The sequence below is a fragment of the Sciurus vulgaris genome (assembly GCF_902686455.1).
Source record: "Sciurus vulgaris genome assembly, chromosome: 7".
Taxonomy (NCBI): Eukaryota; Metazoa; Chordata; class Mammalia; order Rodentia; family Sciuridae; genus Sciurus; species Sciurus vulgaris.
This window is the reverse complement of record NC_136467.1, coordinates 52287977-52304875: the sequence shown is the minus strand read 5'-3', so window position 1 is coordinate 52304875 and position 16899 is coordinate 52287977.

Genomic DNA, 16899 nt, shown 5'->3' with positions numbered 1-16899 from the left:
GTATTGTAAAAACAGAATAAATACGACTTTTGAAAACAGACCTGTATTATAAGAAATTGTCTTAAGTACCTTACATAAGCAAGCAGACAATTGAAAACCCACACTTTGATACATTTTGCCAATATTTCTTAAGAATTCAGGATTGACCTTAACAAGAGAAGCAAAGCAGGAAGCATCTCAATAACAGACCTCAAATTATACTACAGAGCTATGATAACAAAAACAGCATGATACTGGCACCAAAACAGACATGAAGACAAATAAAATAGAGTAGAAGCCATGGATGGGACAAGCCCACATATATACAGTTATCTGATCTTAGACAAAGGTGCCAAAAACATATGTTGGAGAAAAGATAGGCTTTTTAACAGATGGTGCTGGGAAAACTGGGAATTCATATGTAGAAGAATGAAGTTTAACTCCTCTCACCCCATACAAAAGTGAATCAAAGACCTAGGAATTAGATCAGAACCCCTGCAATTGCTAGAAGAAAATGTAAGCCTAACTCTCCAACATGTCAGCACAGGTACTTACTTCCTCAGCAAGACTTCTAAAACACAGAAATCAAATTAAAAAATAAAAAAGTGGAATGGCATCAAATTAAAAACTGCTCAGCAAAGGAATTAAGAGCATGATGAGAGAGCCTGTGGAACGGGAGAAGATCTTTGTTACCTGTTTCTCAGAATATACAAAGAACTCAAAACACTTAACACCAAAGAAACAAAACAAACAATCAATCAATCAAACAAACAAACAAAACACCCCCAAATAACCCAATCAATAAATGGGCAAAAGAACTAAACAGATAATTTTCAAAAAAAAAAAAAAAAAAAATACACATGATCAACAAATTTATGAAAAAATTTTCAACATCTCTAGTAATTAGGGAAATGCCAATCAAAACTACATTGAGATCTCACTCCAGTCAGAATGACAATTGTCAAGAATACAAATAATAATAAATGTTGGTGAGGATATGGGGGGAAGATCACTCACACATTGTTGGTGGGACTTCAATCATCCTTCTTCACTTACTAGCCTTACTGCTCTGAACTGGTTTTATTTTATCTGGGCATCAGTTGCTCTGCTAATACATGTATTGCTTGAAATTTTAAGTGAGTTTTTATTTTTTTAAAGGAATTTCAGAAGCAATACCAATGCATCTCACTTTGCTTATTTTGATAAGTAATGTATATGTTTTTGCTACCATACTATTTCCCTTGCCTGAATCTTCTTTACCTTTTGTTTTCTTTGTGGAAGTCTCCCAGTTATTTGCAACTGATATCATGTTCTACCTCTGCTGAGAATCTTATCCATACTATCCCACTTGTGTGATTAATTGCTTTTATTGTTGCAAGATAACATGCAGTTCAGCATATCTGCCATTATTATTTATTTATTAATTTGTATTTTTCATTTCAATTCAAAACTTTGCAGGGATTGGACAGTCCCTTATAAAATTTTGTGTACTAACTGTCTAGTGCAAAGCCTTGTTTGTTAATGACATTCATAAATAGTAGAATTTTAGGGAATTACAATGGATTTTGAAAGTCAGAGTTCAACTTCTTTATTTTTACTGTCTGTTCTATTCTAGTATCTTTCTGTTCCCCACCCTCTCCCACCCCATTTTCCTCTACATCATCCAAAGTTCCTTCACCCCCTCCCCCGCAAGTCGCCAGCCACCCCTGCTTGTTTTGTCATCCACTTATCAGAGAAAACATTCGGTCTTTGGTTTTTTGGGCTTGGCCTATTTCACTTAGCATGATATTTTCCAGCTTCATCCACTTATCAGCAAATGCCAGTACTAAGAGGAAAATTCATTGCATGGAGCACATTTAAGAAAAGAATAAAAAGTCAACAACTAAATGACCTAACATTACATCTCAAAGCCCTAGAAAAAGAAGAACAGAGCAACACCAAAAGTAGTAGAAGACAGGAAATAATTAAAATCAGAGCTGAAGTCAATGAAATGGAAACAAAAGAAACGATTCAAAAAATTAACAAAACAAAAAGTTGGTTCTTTGAAAAAGTAAAGAAAACAGATAAACCCTTAGCCACAGAGAGAAGGAGAGAGAAAACTCAAATTACTAAATCCCTGATAAAAAGGAAAATACCATGACATAAACCACTGAAATACATAATATAAGAAGCTACTTTGAAAATCTATACTCTAACAAAATAGAAAATATTGAAGATATCGACAAATTTCTAGAGACATATGATCCTCCCAAACTGAACCAGGAGGACATACACAAATTAAACAGATCAATTTCAAGGAATGAAATAGAAGAAGCCATCAAAAGCCTACTAACTAAGAAAATTCCAGGACCAGACGGATTCTCAGTCCAGTTCTATAAGACCTTCAAAGAAGAACTCATCCCAATACTCCTCAAAGTATTCCAGGAAATAGAAAGGAGGGAACCCTTCTAAACTCATTCTATGAAGCTAGTATAGCCCTGATACCCAAACTAGACAAACACACATCAAGGAAAGAAAATTTTAGGCTGATATCTCTGATGAATATAGACACAATAATCCTTAACAAAATTCTGGCAAATTGCATACAAAAACATATTAAGAAGATCATGCACCACGATCAAGTGTGGTTCATCCCAGGGATGCCAGGTTGGTTCAACATCTGGAAATCAATAAATGTAATACATCACATCAATAGACTTAAGGTTAAGAATCATATGATTATTTCAATAGATGCAGAGAAAGCATTTGACAAAATACAATACCTCTTCATGGTCAAAACACTAGGAAAAATAGGGATAGTAGGAACACACCTCAATGTTGTAAAGGCTATGTATGCTAAGCCCATGATCCACATCATTTTTAATGGAGAAAAACTGAAACCATTCCCTTTAAAAACTAGAACAAGACAGGAATGCCCTGTTTAACCACTTCTATTCAACATCATCATTGAAATACTAGCCAGAGCAATTAGGCAGACCAAAGAAATTAAAAGGATACGAATAGGAAAAGAAGAATTCAAGCTGTCACTATTTGCTGATGGCATGATTCTATATTTAGAGGATCCAAAAAATTCCACCAGAAAACTTCTAGACCTCATAAATGAATTCAGGAAAATAATAGGATATAAAATCAACTCGCATAAATCTAAAGCACTTTTATTCATAAGCAATGAAACATCTGAAAGGGAAATGAGGAAAACAACTCCACAATAGCCTCAAAAAATAAAAATAAAATACTTGGGAATCATCTAACCAAAGAGGTGAAAGATCTCTACAATGAAAACTACAGAACATTAAAGAAAGAAATTGAAGAAGACCTTAGAAGATAGAAAGATCCCCCATGTTCTTGGATAGGCAGAATTAATATTATCAAAATGGCCATACTCCCAAAGGTGCTATACAGATTTAACACAATTCCAATTAAAATCCCAATGACATTTCTTATAGAAATAGAGAAAGCAATCATGAAAATCATCTGGAAGAACAGAAGACCCAAAATAGCCAGAGCATTCCTGGGCAGGAAGAGTGATGCAGGAGGTATCACAATACCAGTCCTTAAACTCTACTAGAGAGCAATAGTAACAAAAACAGCATGATATTAGCACCAAAATAGACAGGTAGATCAATGGTACAGGATAGAAGGCATGGAGACATAAACACATAAGTATAGTTTCCTCATAACTAGACAAAGGTGCCAAGAACTTACAATGGAGAAAAGAAAGCCTGTCAACAAATGGTGCTGGCAAAACTGGAAATTTTAATATGCAGTAAAATGAAATTAAATTCCTATCTCTCATGCTGAACAAAACTCAACTCAAAATGGATCAAGGATCTAGGAATTAGATCTGAGACCTTTCACCAAATAGAAGAAAAAGTAGGCCTGAATCTCTATCATGTTGGCTTAGGACCAGACTTCTTTAACAAGACCCCCATAGTGCAAGAAATAAAAGCAGGAGTCAATAAATGGAATAGATTCAAACTAAAAAGCTTTTCTCAGCAAAGGAAACAATAATGTGAAAAGGGAGTCTATGGAGCGAGAGAAAATCTTTCCACACACACCTTGGACAGAGCACTAATCTCCAAAGTTTATAAAGAACTTAAAAACTTTACACCAAAAATACAAAGAACCCTATCAATAAATGGGCTAAGGAACTGGGCAGACACTTCACAGAAGAAAATATATAGGTGATCAACAAATGTATGAAAAAGTGCTCATCATTCCTAGTAATTAGAGAAATGCAATTAAAACCACCCTAAGATTTTATCTAACTCCCATTAGAATGGCTATTATCAAGAACACAAGCAATAAAAAGTATTGGCATGGATATGGGGAAAAAGGCACACTCACACATTGTTGGTGGAGATGCAAATTGGTGCAGCCACTCTGGAAAGCAGTATGGAGATTCCTCAGAAAACTTGGAATGGACACACCATTTCACCCAGCTATCCCAGTCCTTGGTTTATACCCGAAGGTCTTAAAATCAACATACTACAGTGATGCAGCCATATCAATGTTCCTAGCAGCTTAATTCACAATAGCTAGATTGTGAAAGCAATTGAGATGCCTTTTAATTGATGAATGGATAAAGAAACTGTGGTATATATACACAATGGAAAATTACTCAGTTCAACTTCTTGTGTAATGATATGATAATGATTATGATAGTGATGATAATGATTATGAAGCAAAAGCAATATGTGTGTATATACATGTGTATGTGTGTATATAAATGTATGTATACATTATATTTATATAAAATGAATCTAAAGGAGGTCTTTTGTAATCTTTGATATTTTCTATAAGTGTATTACTTAATACCTGTAAGTGTAGAATAGGAAAATATATAATATAAAAGATCATGTTCATGATCATGTAAAGATTCATATACAGATACTTTTAAATTTGTATTCCTTTGATATTTTGTTTTATTCTATATTTTTATAAGCAATATTGAGTGGTATATTATTTCATGACATTTGAGAAGATAGTTGTTTGTAGAACTATCCATATGTAGGTTAAAATGCTTGAAAAAATAAGAGAATTTAATAATTGATTCTAGAACAGGATCAGGAAATATTTTCTATAAAAGGCCAAATAGTAAATATTTTAGGCTTTATGGTGTCTCTTGAAACTACTTGTGCAAAACTAGCCTAGACAAATAGGTTACTGAATAAGCATTGATATGTTTCCAAAAATCTTTATTTACCAAAACAGTCATGATCTGCCAGCCATAGATTACTAATCTCTGAAAGACAATCATATCCTCTAAATCAATATATGTCAACTTTCCTTTTGTAAAAAGTCAATGACTTCCTAGTTTTTCAGTGGAAAATTTTTATTTTTCTGTTAAACAACTCTCAAAATAAAATCCTTAGTGCTTATTTGAGAGATTTTTTCCTAAATCCTCTAATAATAGTTTGTCTATTCCTTTTTATATTTAAGTGTTCTGTAGAGAAAATCCTGAGGTACATTGCACTTTTCTTGTATATTTTATTGGTTAAATTTTTCCTTTAATTTGGTGACTTTATGAGTTTATTTTGTATTTTACAAATAGTACATTTTTAGTTCAATTCACAATTATCTATTTGAACATTTATTTGACTAATCCTGTGTCCATATCAACAAAGTATTAATCTATATCTTTCCAATTCCTCAACACTGAATTTCTTTTTTGTTGTTGTTGTTATTCCTAACTCTGCTTTACAAGATTCTCAGTTGTTTCCCCATCCCTATAGAGTAGACTCTAGATCCCTCCAATTCCTTCATAGTCTGACCCATTTCCAAACTCATTTCATACCACTTCCCTCTTTTGAAATCTCCTCTTCCATAATACTGGTCTTATTTAATATGATAGCCCCTGTAGTCAGAGAAAGTACTGCACTATAAGCATGGGGAAACATCTGAGAATCTTGTAGCAATGGAGTGACACATTCATTATAGGAGATGAAGAAACAAACCAGAATTAGGCTACTAGTGTCTTTGAAAGCCCTAAAATACAAATGCAGTGGGGGTTTTTGTGAAAGAGAAATAACTTTTCTTGGTAATTCTTTAAAAAAATAAACAAAAATCCTATTCCATTATTTTTCGCCAACACAATGATGACTTAACTCAACAGAGACAACCCAGTATTTTATTATCTATCTTGAGAAGTTAGCTTGTGTTCATTTCACTTTAATTTAACTACCTGTTTAGTTCTTGCATATTTCTGTGCATATTTATCACTCATCCAAGTCCCATCCTAAAAAGACCGTTTCAAGTTTTGTGAGCTTATTTTGAACATGTTGAAGTGACTCTGGTCTCTGATACCAGACTTTGGGATTCCCTTGACCCCTGCTATAACTATATCTGGGACCAGTTGACTTGTTATTGCAATCAAGTTCACTATAAGAAGGATTTCAAGGAGAAACAGGTCAACCAATAAGGGACTCAGCAAACTGTCAGTCTTGCTGCTAGTTTTCCTCTGATCTTCCACTCCATAGTGGTCAGTAAATTTTTATCTTCTTTGCTCTGATTTAATTCTAGACATGCTAATTTTTTCATGGCTCTTGTCTTTTTAAGAGATAGGTTGCCAACCCCCATGCTTCAATCCCACCCTTGCTCCCAGTTGTGGGGAACTCTCGTGTGTACTAGTACTATCAGATCTTCTTCTTAATGCCCTGGTGCCAACATATTACCTCCCCTCCTGGCTAAACCATTAACATATTTTTATAATGGTATTTTTATTGAACTTTTCTTCTGGTTTTTCTCATGAACGCTTGCATTATTTCTGATAGAATTATGTATAACAAAGGAGCCTAGGTTTTCAGAGTACAAGTGTGCTCATGTGTTCTCCTTGTAAGACTTAGGTGAAAAAAGTAGCCTTTCTCTGTGATATGATGATGACATGGCCGTAGGGCAAGAAAGAGGGACAGAGGCACACACTGCGTTATGATGCTGTGCTTAGAAAGCACATTACCAATTCTACACCTTTCATTTATCAAAGTTATGAGACAAGCTGAAAGCCAGTGGATTGAGAAAGTATTCTATGTGCATGGGGAGCCCTAACAAGGGCAAAGAGTGAAGATGAACTGTGAACAATCTACCACAGTAGATCTAAGCCAACTGAGATCTCTAAAAGAGGAGGATGATTTGACATAACTTTAAAAAATTAGTTGAAATTCTTAATGCTTTCTTTTGACTTGGTCAGACAATCTTTGTTTTCTCAAAAGGTTGTCTAATTAGTTTAACTGGACATACCACCCCATTTTATGTGATGGATCTTTGCATGGCAGTCTGTTGAATTAGTCTGAGTCTAAAATTGTAGGCTGTATTAATGAAACATTAATGCTACTGGTTGTTTTTGTTGACTTGTTTAGTGTTTTTAGAAATCTGCCTTAGTCTGTTGCATGGCCTGCTATTCAACCAAATACATTAGTGTTTCTCAAAGCAATATGCATGTCTTTGATAGAAGTAACTGTAGAAAGGTATATATTTCTGTTTTATTTTTGGTTGATAACTATTATTTTTTTCTTCCATGCATTTAATTTCAATGAAATTCTTTTGTTAAAACTAAGATTAATTATAGGACATGAACCTATGCTTTTTAGCAATTTGTTCCAAGAGGAAGCACAAAAAAGGAATCTGTGCTTTTTTTAAGTTTAATTCTTCTTTTCACATGCCAGGGAGAGTATGGGAGCAATTATTATTTAATGACCAATAACATGCAAATTCACAGAAGTAGATATCCAAAGAAACTTAAGAGCTCACCTCGCTTGATGTCAAGCTTCCTTTCTTCCCCACAACTAAATAGCATGTCTCTTTTTTTCCTGAGGTAAAGTTCAATCCTTTGTGGGTCAGTAGAGAGATTCTTACATCTTCTAGTATTTTATTTTTATTAAGTAAATATAACAGAGAAACATAAAAGAAAATCCTTATTTGAAAAAAAGGCACACATCTGTGTGCCTAGCAGGATTTCAATTTTTTTTTATGTAAACTAAGTATGGGATAAGGATGTTTCTTTAAAAAGCAAAGGACAGAGACTTGTACATTTGTATAAGCTTGGGTGTTTTCACATTTAGCATCGGTTAGCTAGAGTTATGCAAAAAAAAATAGTTGAAGAACAAGAAAAATGTATTTGTCTAGAGATACATAAACTTAAGATATCAGGATAAAATACTAAATCTTTAAAACTGAATTAAAATGAAGGGAAACTTTTCATATGAAGTAAAAACTAAACCAGAAGTTGTTTTCATGGAGTAGTTATAAAACTTTCTACAGTAAATAGTTCTTTAGTAGTCAAGATCTACTATTTTGGTCTCTCTCTCTCTCTCTCTCTCTCTTTCTTTTTTTCTCTCCTTTAGTTCATTGTAGTTATATACATAATATTAGGGTTCAATTTGACATAAATATACAAACATGGAATATAATTTGCTCTAAATCAATCCCCAGTGCTTCCCCCTTTCCTGTCCTCCTCCCTTCTCAATTGCCTCTCTTCTACTCTACTTTCTTCAATTTATTTATAGTTTTTTAAAATTAGTACCTCGTGGATATACATAAAGAGATGTACTGTGGTAAATTCATATATGTACTTAGGAAAGTTTGCTACAGGAAATACCACTGCTATACTTAAGAAAACATGCACACACATTGGAAAGGTACCTAAGTTCTCCAGATTTTGCCCGACTCACAGGGAATGCATTACTTAAATGATAATTGTGATGGCGTGTTAGTCAGACTTTTCATTGCTGTGACCAAAAGACTTGGCAAGAACAACTTAGAGAAGGATAAGTTTATTTTGGCTCATGATTTCAGAGGTTCAGTCCTTCGTCAACTGACTGCATAGCTCTGCGCCCAAAGAGAGGCATAACATCATGGGGGAAGGGTGTGGTGACAGTGAGGAAGCAGAGATGGCTGAGTGCAAGGAACCAGGGATAACGTAATACCCAAGGGCATGTTTCCAGTAACATGCTTCCTCCAGTCACACCCTACCTGTTCACAGTTAGCATCCTTTAATCCATTTAAATTATTAATCCACCAAATGGATTGATCTACTGAATAGGTTACACCTCTCAAAATCTAATCATTTTACCCCTGAATATTTCTGCAGGGTCTCACGAGGAGATATGAGCTTTCAGGAGACATCTCATAGCCAAGCCATAACTGAATATTACTTTTAGGAAAAAGGGAAGTTAAGCACCCCTTGAAATGGTAATATTATATTCTAGAATTTGCAATTAATAAATAAGCACAGAACAATATTGCTAATAATTATCCAAAGGTATTATTTATAGTTTCATTTGTAGAGTGTTTAACTACATTTGAAAATTTTAAACTGAGATGTGAAACAGACAAATTTCCCTTCTGTACCTACCATATTGGTGAATTTATTAAGATGCTTATGAAATCTATTAATGTTGCAAATGAGAGCTCCATAATTATAAGGAGATTGAATTAGGGAGATTGAATAATTACATATACATAAAGATGGTAAGAAATGGAAGCATTCCTTATAATGTTGTATAGAGGTACTGGATTATACAATTTTTTTTCTGATTACTTATAATCTTTATAATAATCCATCAAGTAAATATTATCATATCCATTTTACTAATGAGACCTATATAATCAAATAAAATAGTTTTTCCATTCTTTTTAACTGGTTAGTATCTGATTCAAATCTTGAATTTTTCCTCTTACACAAGGAAGTCTACAAGAGAATGAATTACTCATGCCCTATTCCAATTTAGGATATGTTAAGTGGAAGTTTGTTACAGAAATTTGCAGGTATTTTTGAGATCTGACACCTTTTTGGTTGAAGTGTCTATAAGCTCCCTTTTCATGTTAGTGTCATCCTGTCACAGGCCTAGATGTTAACCTTGGACAGTGAAAAAAACTGTAAATTAAAGTAACACATAAAATAAAGTGACAATTGCAGTTTTATCCCCTCTAGCTGTGAGAAGATGTTGTATGTCAATGTCAACCATTAATCCCATTAATTAAAAACAAGAAGCATCTACTATATTTCATTTCAGATCAAATCAAGTGTGCATCATGCCCTTTACATTACCTAGTATATAAATAAAATGTGAAGATGCTTATATTGACTTGTTTCCATAGTGATAAAACAGTCTTCCCTCGAGTTGTCAAGGTGATGTGCAGTGGGCCAGTAAATTGGACAAGCATGGGAACTATTTGTCAAGTAATAGGTTTGAGAAAAGCCAAGATAATCCAATAAGAAATGGTCTAGCTATTAATAGAACCAAATATCTCTGAATGTGAACATTTTGGTTTTAATGACCTGCTAACAATTTTTATTTTCGTGAAATAAATGTAAAACTATAATAAGAAAGCACAAGACAATATGTACACCCAGTTAGTTAAGTTATGCTTGTAAAAATGATGACTTTTTTTTTCAAATTAGGTGAGATTTATTATAGAAGAGCAATCAGACTTTTCCCAGCTCCAAGGTTTAGTTGGGATGGGTAAGAGGTTTACCAATAAATTTGATATCTGTTTAAAGGGCATTCACTTTGAAATAAATAAAATCCTCAATTATGAAAATAAATTAAGAAAGATGATTCTCTGAATTGCGACAAGAAAATATTGGAAAAAATCCAAATTCATCATCTCTGTTCCTTGATACAATCAAAATGTGAGCAACACACAATAAATTTTTATATTTCTTAACACAGAGATACCTGATACAACTGCCAGGTTAGTTGTAACCTGCCAGAAAAAACAAAAACAAAACCAGAAAAAAACAAAAACAACAACCTTCAGTTTCCAACATTTTCATTTTGATATAAAAAGACAATTTGAAATCATTGGATGAGAAAAAGTCATACTACTTTTTGTTGTTGTTCCAGAAACAACAGTTATAACAACTTGATTGTGGCTGATTATTAGGGAAGAGTACATAAGAGCCACATCCCCAAGAAAATGCTGTGGGAAGATGTCTGAAATTCCCACGTCCAGAGAAAAAGCAGAGTAAGGGAATTACTCAGCTGTCTGCTATGAAAACAGACCTGCAAATGTTGAGCTAAAGCTGTGGCATTGAGTCATTTCCTAACAAAGAAAAATGTCATTGATGACACCTTAAAAAAGTAGCTAGAATTCTTCTTCCACTTATAACAGGAGCAAAATTGTATGTCATGAAGACTTTTCTGAAGCATTTTCTTAAATAATGTGATGATTTAAATAACATTTTAATAGGCAGCTTCTTCTAGTTACCTATTTATGCCAATAGTTTGGTATCATCATGGTTGATCAGTCTGGTAATTTGTAGAGAAAAATTGGAGACGTTTCAAGTGCATTCAATTGAAATATGATGGATGTGCTGTTGCCGTCTGCCCAATATTTTACATCCCCTTCACTGGATAACAGCAGGCGCCCTGTTTCCATTTCTCTCCCATTTCTGCTTCATGCTGTATGATTCTGGTGGGCTGTCATAGTTCTCATACAACTGGCCACAGTTGCTAAACAAATGTCGTGCCCAGGACCCAGGTGAGAGAGACAAAAGCCTCTTGAAGTTTTATATGTGGTCACTGGGAGCGAAAAGCTAGTATGCCTCTGTGGACTCTAGCTAAGATAAGATTAACCTCCACCATCGCCTTCCTCTGCCCTCCTGGAGAGAGCCATCTGCAGTACTGGAAAATAAGCCAATACGTGGTCAGCCACAGGAGCCAGCATAAGGAACAGATAGGGAGAGGAGAAAACCCAGTAACATTATCTGAGTCCATGGGTTGGCATCTCACTTCAGACTAGATTTTACTGTGCCCTCTTCTTTATCTCTCTTTTCTTTCTTTTTTTCTGTTTCTTTCCTTCCTTCCTTCCTTCCTTCCTTCCTTCCTTCCTTCCTTCCTTCCTTCCTTCCTTCCTTCCTTCCTTCCTTCTCTCTTTTTCTTTCTTTCTTTTCTTTCTCTTCTTCCTTCCCTCTTTCCTTCCTTCCTTCCTTCTCTTTCTTTCTTTTCTTTCTTCTTCCTTCCTTCTTTCTTTTCTTCCTTCCTTCTTTCCTTCTTTCCTTCCTTCCTTCTTTCTTTTTTTCTTTCTTTCTTTCCTTCCTTCCTCCCTCCCTTCCTTCCTTCTTTCTCTCTCTCTCTCTCTCTCTCTCTCTCTTTCTTTCTTTCTCTTCTTCCTTCCTTCCTTCCTTCCTTCCTTCCTTCCTTCCTTCCTTCCTTCCTTCCTTCCTTCCTTCCTTCCTTCCTCTCCTGCTCCCTCCCTTATTATGATTAAGAATGAGAGAATAAAACTCAACATGAGATCTATTCTCAACAAATTTCTAAGGGTACAACACAATATTGTGCCCCATACTATAGGTACAATTTTGTGCTACAAGTCTCTAGCATTTAATCATTTTGCAAAACTGAAACTCTAGACTCATTAAATAGCAATTTCCTTTTTCAGTCTCAATTCAGCCTCCAGTAACCACCTCCCAGCTTTTGATTGTTTTAGACACCTCTTGTAAATGGAATCATGCAGTGTTTATCCTTCTGTTACTTAGCATAAATGCCCTTAAAGTTCAGCCATATGTGTTGGGTATTGAAGGATTTTCTCTTACAGGCTAAATAATGCCCCACTAGATGAATACACTACATTTCCTTTATCCATTCATCCATTGATGGACACTTTGGTTGTTTTCACACCTTGACTAGTGGTGATAAATGCTGAAATGAATGTGGGAATGAAGAAATGTCTTTAAGATTCTGTTTTCACTTTCTCTTTTAGATGAACACCAAAAAGTGAGACTGTTGGATTGCATTGTGTTTCTGCTTTTAAGCTTTTTGAGGTTCTTTCATACTGTTTTCCAGAGGACTTATGGAAACTATAGGGTTGCACTTTCTCCATATCCTTATCAACATATTTCAAGTAAGGAAGAAAATGAATTCCATTATTTTCACTGTTGATGATATTTTACATTGGATTTGTTCTACTTGCAAAGCCTTATTACAAAAAATAAATTTAAATTTACATCAGAATTGTGACTACTCAAAGTAATATCTATAAAAGTTATACGTTTGCGACAGCATGTAATTTCCTTTGAATATATTTTCCTGGGTTACTTTTGCTTTATTTTACACGAAATGATTTGCTTATCACTCTCTTTAGTCTTTTAATAAGGTCAAGAAATACTCTTGGCAAAATGCCCTTAAATACATCAATACTGTCTCCTTTGATTATTCACTTAAGAATATTTGGAATAACTTGGCAAGGTGATAGGCTGCTGTTATTTTTACCCACAGATTCACCCTAAGTACAGAAGTTAAAGTGACTTCTCCTTGTCAAAATAATTTTTGGGCTTCATAACAGACAGTAACTTCAAGGGATTCAAAATTTTAGATTAATGATTCAAGCTTTTCAAAGATGGAATGAGGGAGGGAGGAAGGGAAGAGAAGAGGGGTGGGGAGAGAAAGTGAGAAGAGGGGAGGAAAGAAGAGGAAAAAAGAAGAGAAAAAGTCTTAAAAAGTGAGTGTATTCCATTCTTCTTTGTGTGTTCTCCATTTCAACAAAGGTCACAATAATTAGCCCTTTTTTTTTTTTTTCCAGAAGTTAGGGCATCATCATTTTGGAGTCCTTAATCACCTCCTCATTGCTCTCACTTAAACAAATACCAAGTCCTTGAGTTCTAACTGAATGTCCTTCACATTCATTCACTCACCTCTTTCAGCGGCACTATCCTGATTTTGGTCATTATCATCTTTCCTGGATGATTGGAAGAAGTTTCTGAACAGTCCCATTGCCCCTCTGTCTACCTCTCTGTCTCTTTCTTTGCACGAGCCTTCCTTACTCTCCAACCAAGATGAGAATTGTGAAATGTGAATCTACTCATGTCTATTTTAAAACTTGCAATGATGCAGGCGTTATACCATCAATCTGTTCCTTTTTTTTCCCCCCAGTACTGGAAATTGAATCCAGGGCTTTGCATATGCTAAATGAGTGCTTACCACTGAAGTGTATCCCTAGCCTTTCAGATCCTTTCTTTACCTTTCACCTTCCAGCCCACCTCAAGCTGTCATTTTGGTGTCACTTATTTCAGAACATCTTTTCCTAACAACCTCAGCACGTGCTAAGTGTTTTTTTGATTTGCTGATCTACTAAAAAACATCACATTTTATGATAATTATCTATTTATTTATTCCCCAGTATATTATAAACTGTAAAATATTAGGCAATTATTTATTTTGTTAATGATTTCAGTTCCAGTGATAAAGTAAAACTTCTAGTACCTAGAGTAGATATTCTTCAAATATTTAAGTGAAAGATAAAATTAATTTTTCAGCATTCCTTTTGTCATTTAATATATATTGAAATTGGACAGCATCCACTAAAGATAATTTGATATTAAGCTGAAGCAAAATATTTTTATTTGTTCTGGGCATACTTAGTATTATGATGTTCCAACATTTTTTATTAAAAAGTCACTTTTTCACATTTATGGGTTAGTCAACAAGACTGTATTGATTAGTAGAATGCTCAGAGTTTTGAATTAATCATCTCTAACACACAATGACTAGAGAAAATAAATTATTTTTAAAGGAAGAGAAAGGAAAAACGTCCTAGAAAAGTATGTAACAACTTTCTTTTCTTTTCCAACTATAGAAGTATTGAGTATAAATATATATACACTTACATACATGTAGCTGTCAGCTTTTCAGAAGGAATTTTGTGCTGCCTTAGAAAATCTCTTATAATTAAAGTACCTATGAGTAAATTAAATCTAAAGTCCTTGATTTTCTGATTCTTTTTTAAAATGATCACTTAACAATAAAAATTTACTAGACCTAGAGCCCTAGTAACACAAAGATGAAGATAGACTCCTTTACAGACACCTGGTCTTCTATGTTGCTCTTGTAGTGTCTTTAGGTGTTAGTGATGAAAAAACTGACTATAATAAGAAGTTTATATATATTTCCTCCAAAAAACAATGACTTTGAAGCTGAAGGGCAGGACAGAAAGAATAAAGAAGGAATTGGAATGCAAATAGGTAAGAAAAAAGTCAGAAAGTCCATGTATATATTAATTGAGGTCAAGTTTCCACCTTCAGGAAAACTCTCAGATTATAGCAGTAATTTACAGGTTTTAGCTTAAAGGAACTGTCAGTAATACTGAGAAATCATAAAATAGAAGAAAGTTTCCAGAAAATTAAAAAGGAGCACACATTGCCAGGTAATGGAAAAGCAGAATAATCACAGAAATACCACGCAGGTAATTCTGATGAAGAGAATGAAGGAAAATTGCGTAATCGGATGCCAATCCAATTTGCATGTTGGAACCTAATATCCAATACGACAGGGGTAACCATTTGGGGGTGATGAATCATGAGGCTCTGTGATTGTGATGGTATTGGTGCCCTTATAAAAGAGATTGAAGGTGCTGCTTTGCTCTTGAGCTACATAAGAGTGCAGCATCTTTGCATAGCATCCTTTACATATCCCTCTTTCCACCAGGTGAGGACAAAATTAGAAGGCATCATCTGTGCAGCAGGAAGAAAGTCTCACTGGACACCTAATCTGCTGATGTCTTGATCTTGGATAGCAACAAAATTCTGTTATTTATAAATTTTCTAGTTTAAGATATTTTGTTATAGCAGTGAACAGACTAAGACATCAGACATGGTATTCATCGGACACATTGAATCACGGATAGTTTTAGCAGATATAAATCTTATATAATCTTAGTATTAATTAGAATTTTTGTAGCTATTATTAAGAACTAAACACTTCTTGAGTATCTTAGATAACTAAGATCTGACATAAAGAATCATATCAATTATTTTTGAAAACAAATTTGTTTATGAATATGTACGGATAGGACTGCCTTGATTATATGGAATTTGAAACTAAAAACAAAGCAAAACATAAAACAAATTAAAGGAAATCTTGGAAAGGGCAAGGGGGAAATACAATATCTTTGCTTATCAATTCACATGTAAAAAATTTCACATGTAAAACATGCCATTTCTCCCACATGGCAAGAGACCAGGGGAGGGAACATAGCCTGAAAGAGCTAGAAGCCTCCTCCTTCCCATGAAGAGGCTCAGTCCGTCCTGCCAGGAATGCCTTGTGACAATCAGAAATATTGTCCCTTCTCTTTAGGGAAGACTCAAGGAGGAAGTGAAGAGAGAATACCAGGGAACTTCCATCAAAGTGTCACATTTAATTGTTGTATTTTATAATAAAGTGATGTAATTTATAATTGATTGCTAATAACATACATTTAACACACTGTTTTTCTAAACACAAGTGCATTTTGCTTCAGTGTTCAAGCAACATGTTAAGCTGGGTTTAGGTTGGTATTTTTATATTTCATTAGTACTCCCTATTCTTTTATGTCTGTGGTATTTGAAATTAAAGAAGAACTGAACCAGGAATGTCCTAATTCCCCACTTACAATAATTATAAGACAAGCCAGATCTAAAAAATACCTAATAGAGTTACTAAAAAATAACATCTAAAAGGTAAAGTAAGGTTTTCTTAGATTATAAAGAAAAATCTTTAATGCTTCCGGTCCCAGCAGAAATCATTGCAGGTTGAGCAACAAATGCAAAGAACCTAATTGTACAACCATTCTTAAGGACATTATCTACTCTAAAATACCAGACTACATATTTGAAATCTAAATTCCCTCTTGCCTAAAACCCTATTCTTTTTTTTTTTTTTTAAATCCAGTAACCTGAAAAATGTTATTTGGAAACAATCAAGTTCAGAACAACAAATTTTAGTTAACATTAGAAAAGTCACCTTTTTAAATTACATGGGTGATGTGATTAAAAAACCAGCAAATAAGCATGAGGTCTGCAAACTGGATTCTGCTTTCCCGTGAGAGCAAACTCATTTGTCTCCATGTGTATTGTATCCCTAAGAAAGCACAGTGATTCATCATGTTCAGCACCAATTTAATGGTCTCCTAAATACCACATTTTCTAATTACTTCTAAATATTTTGG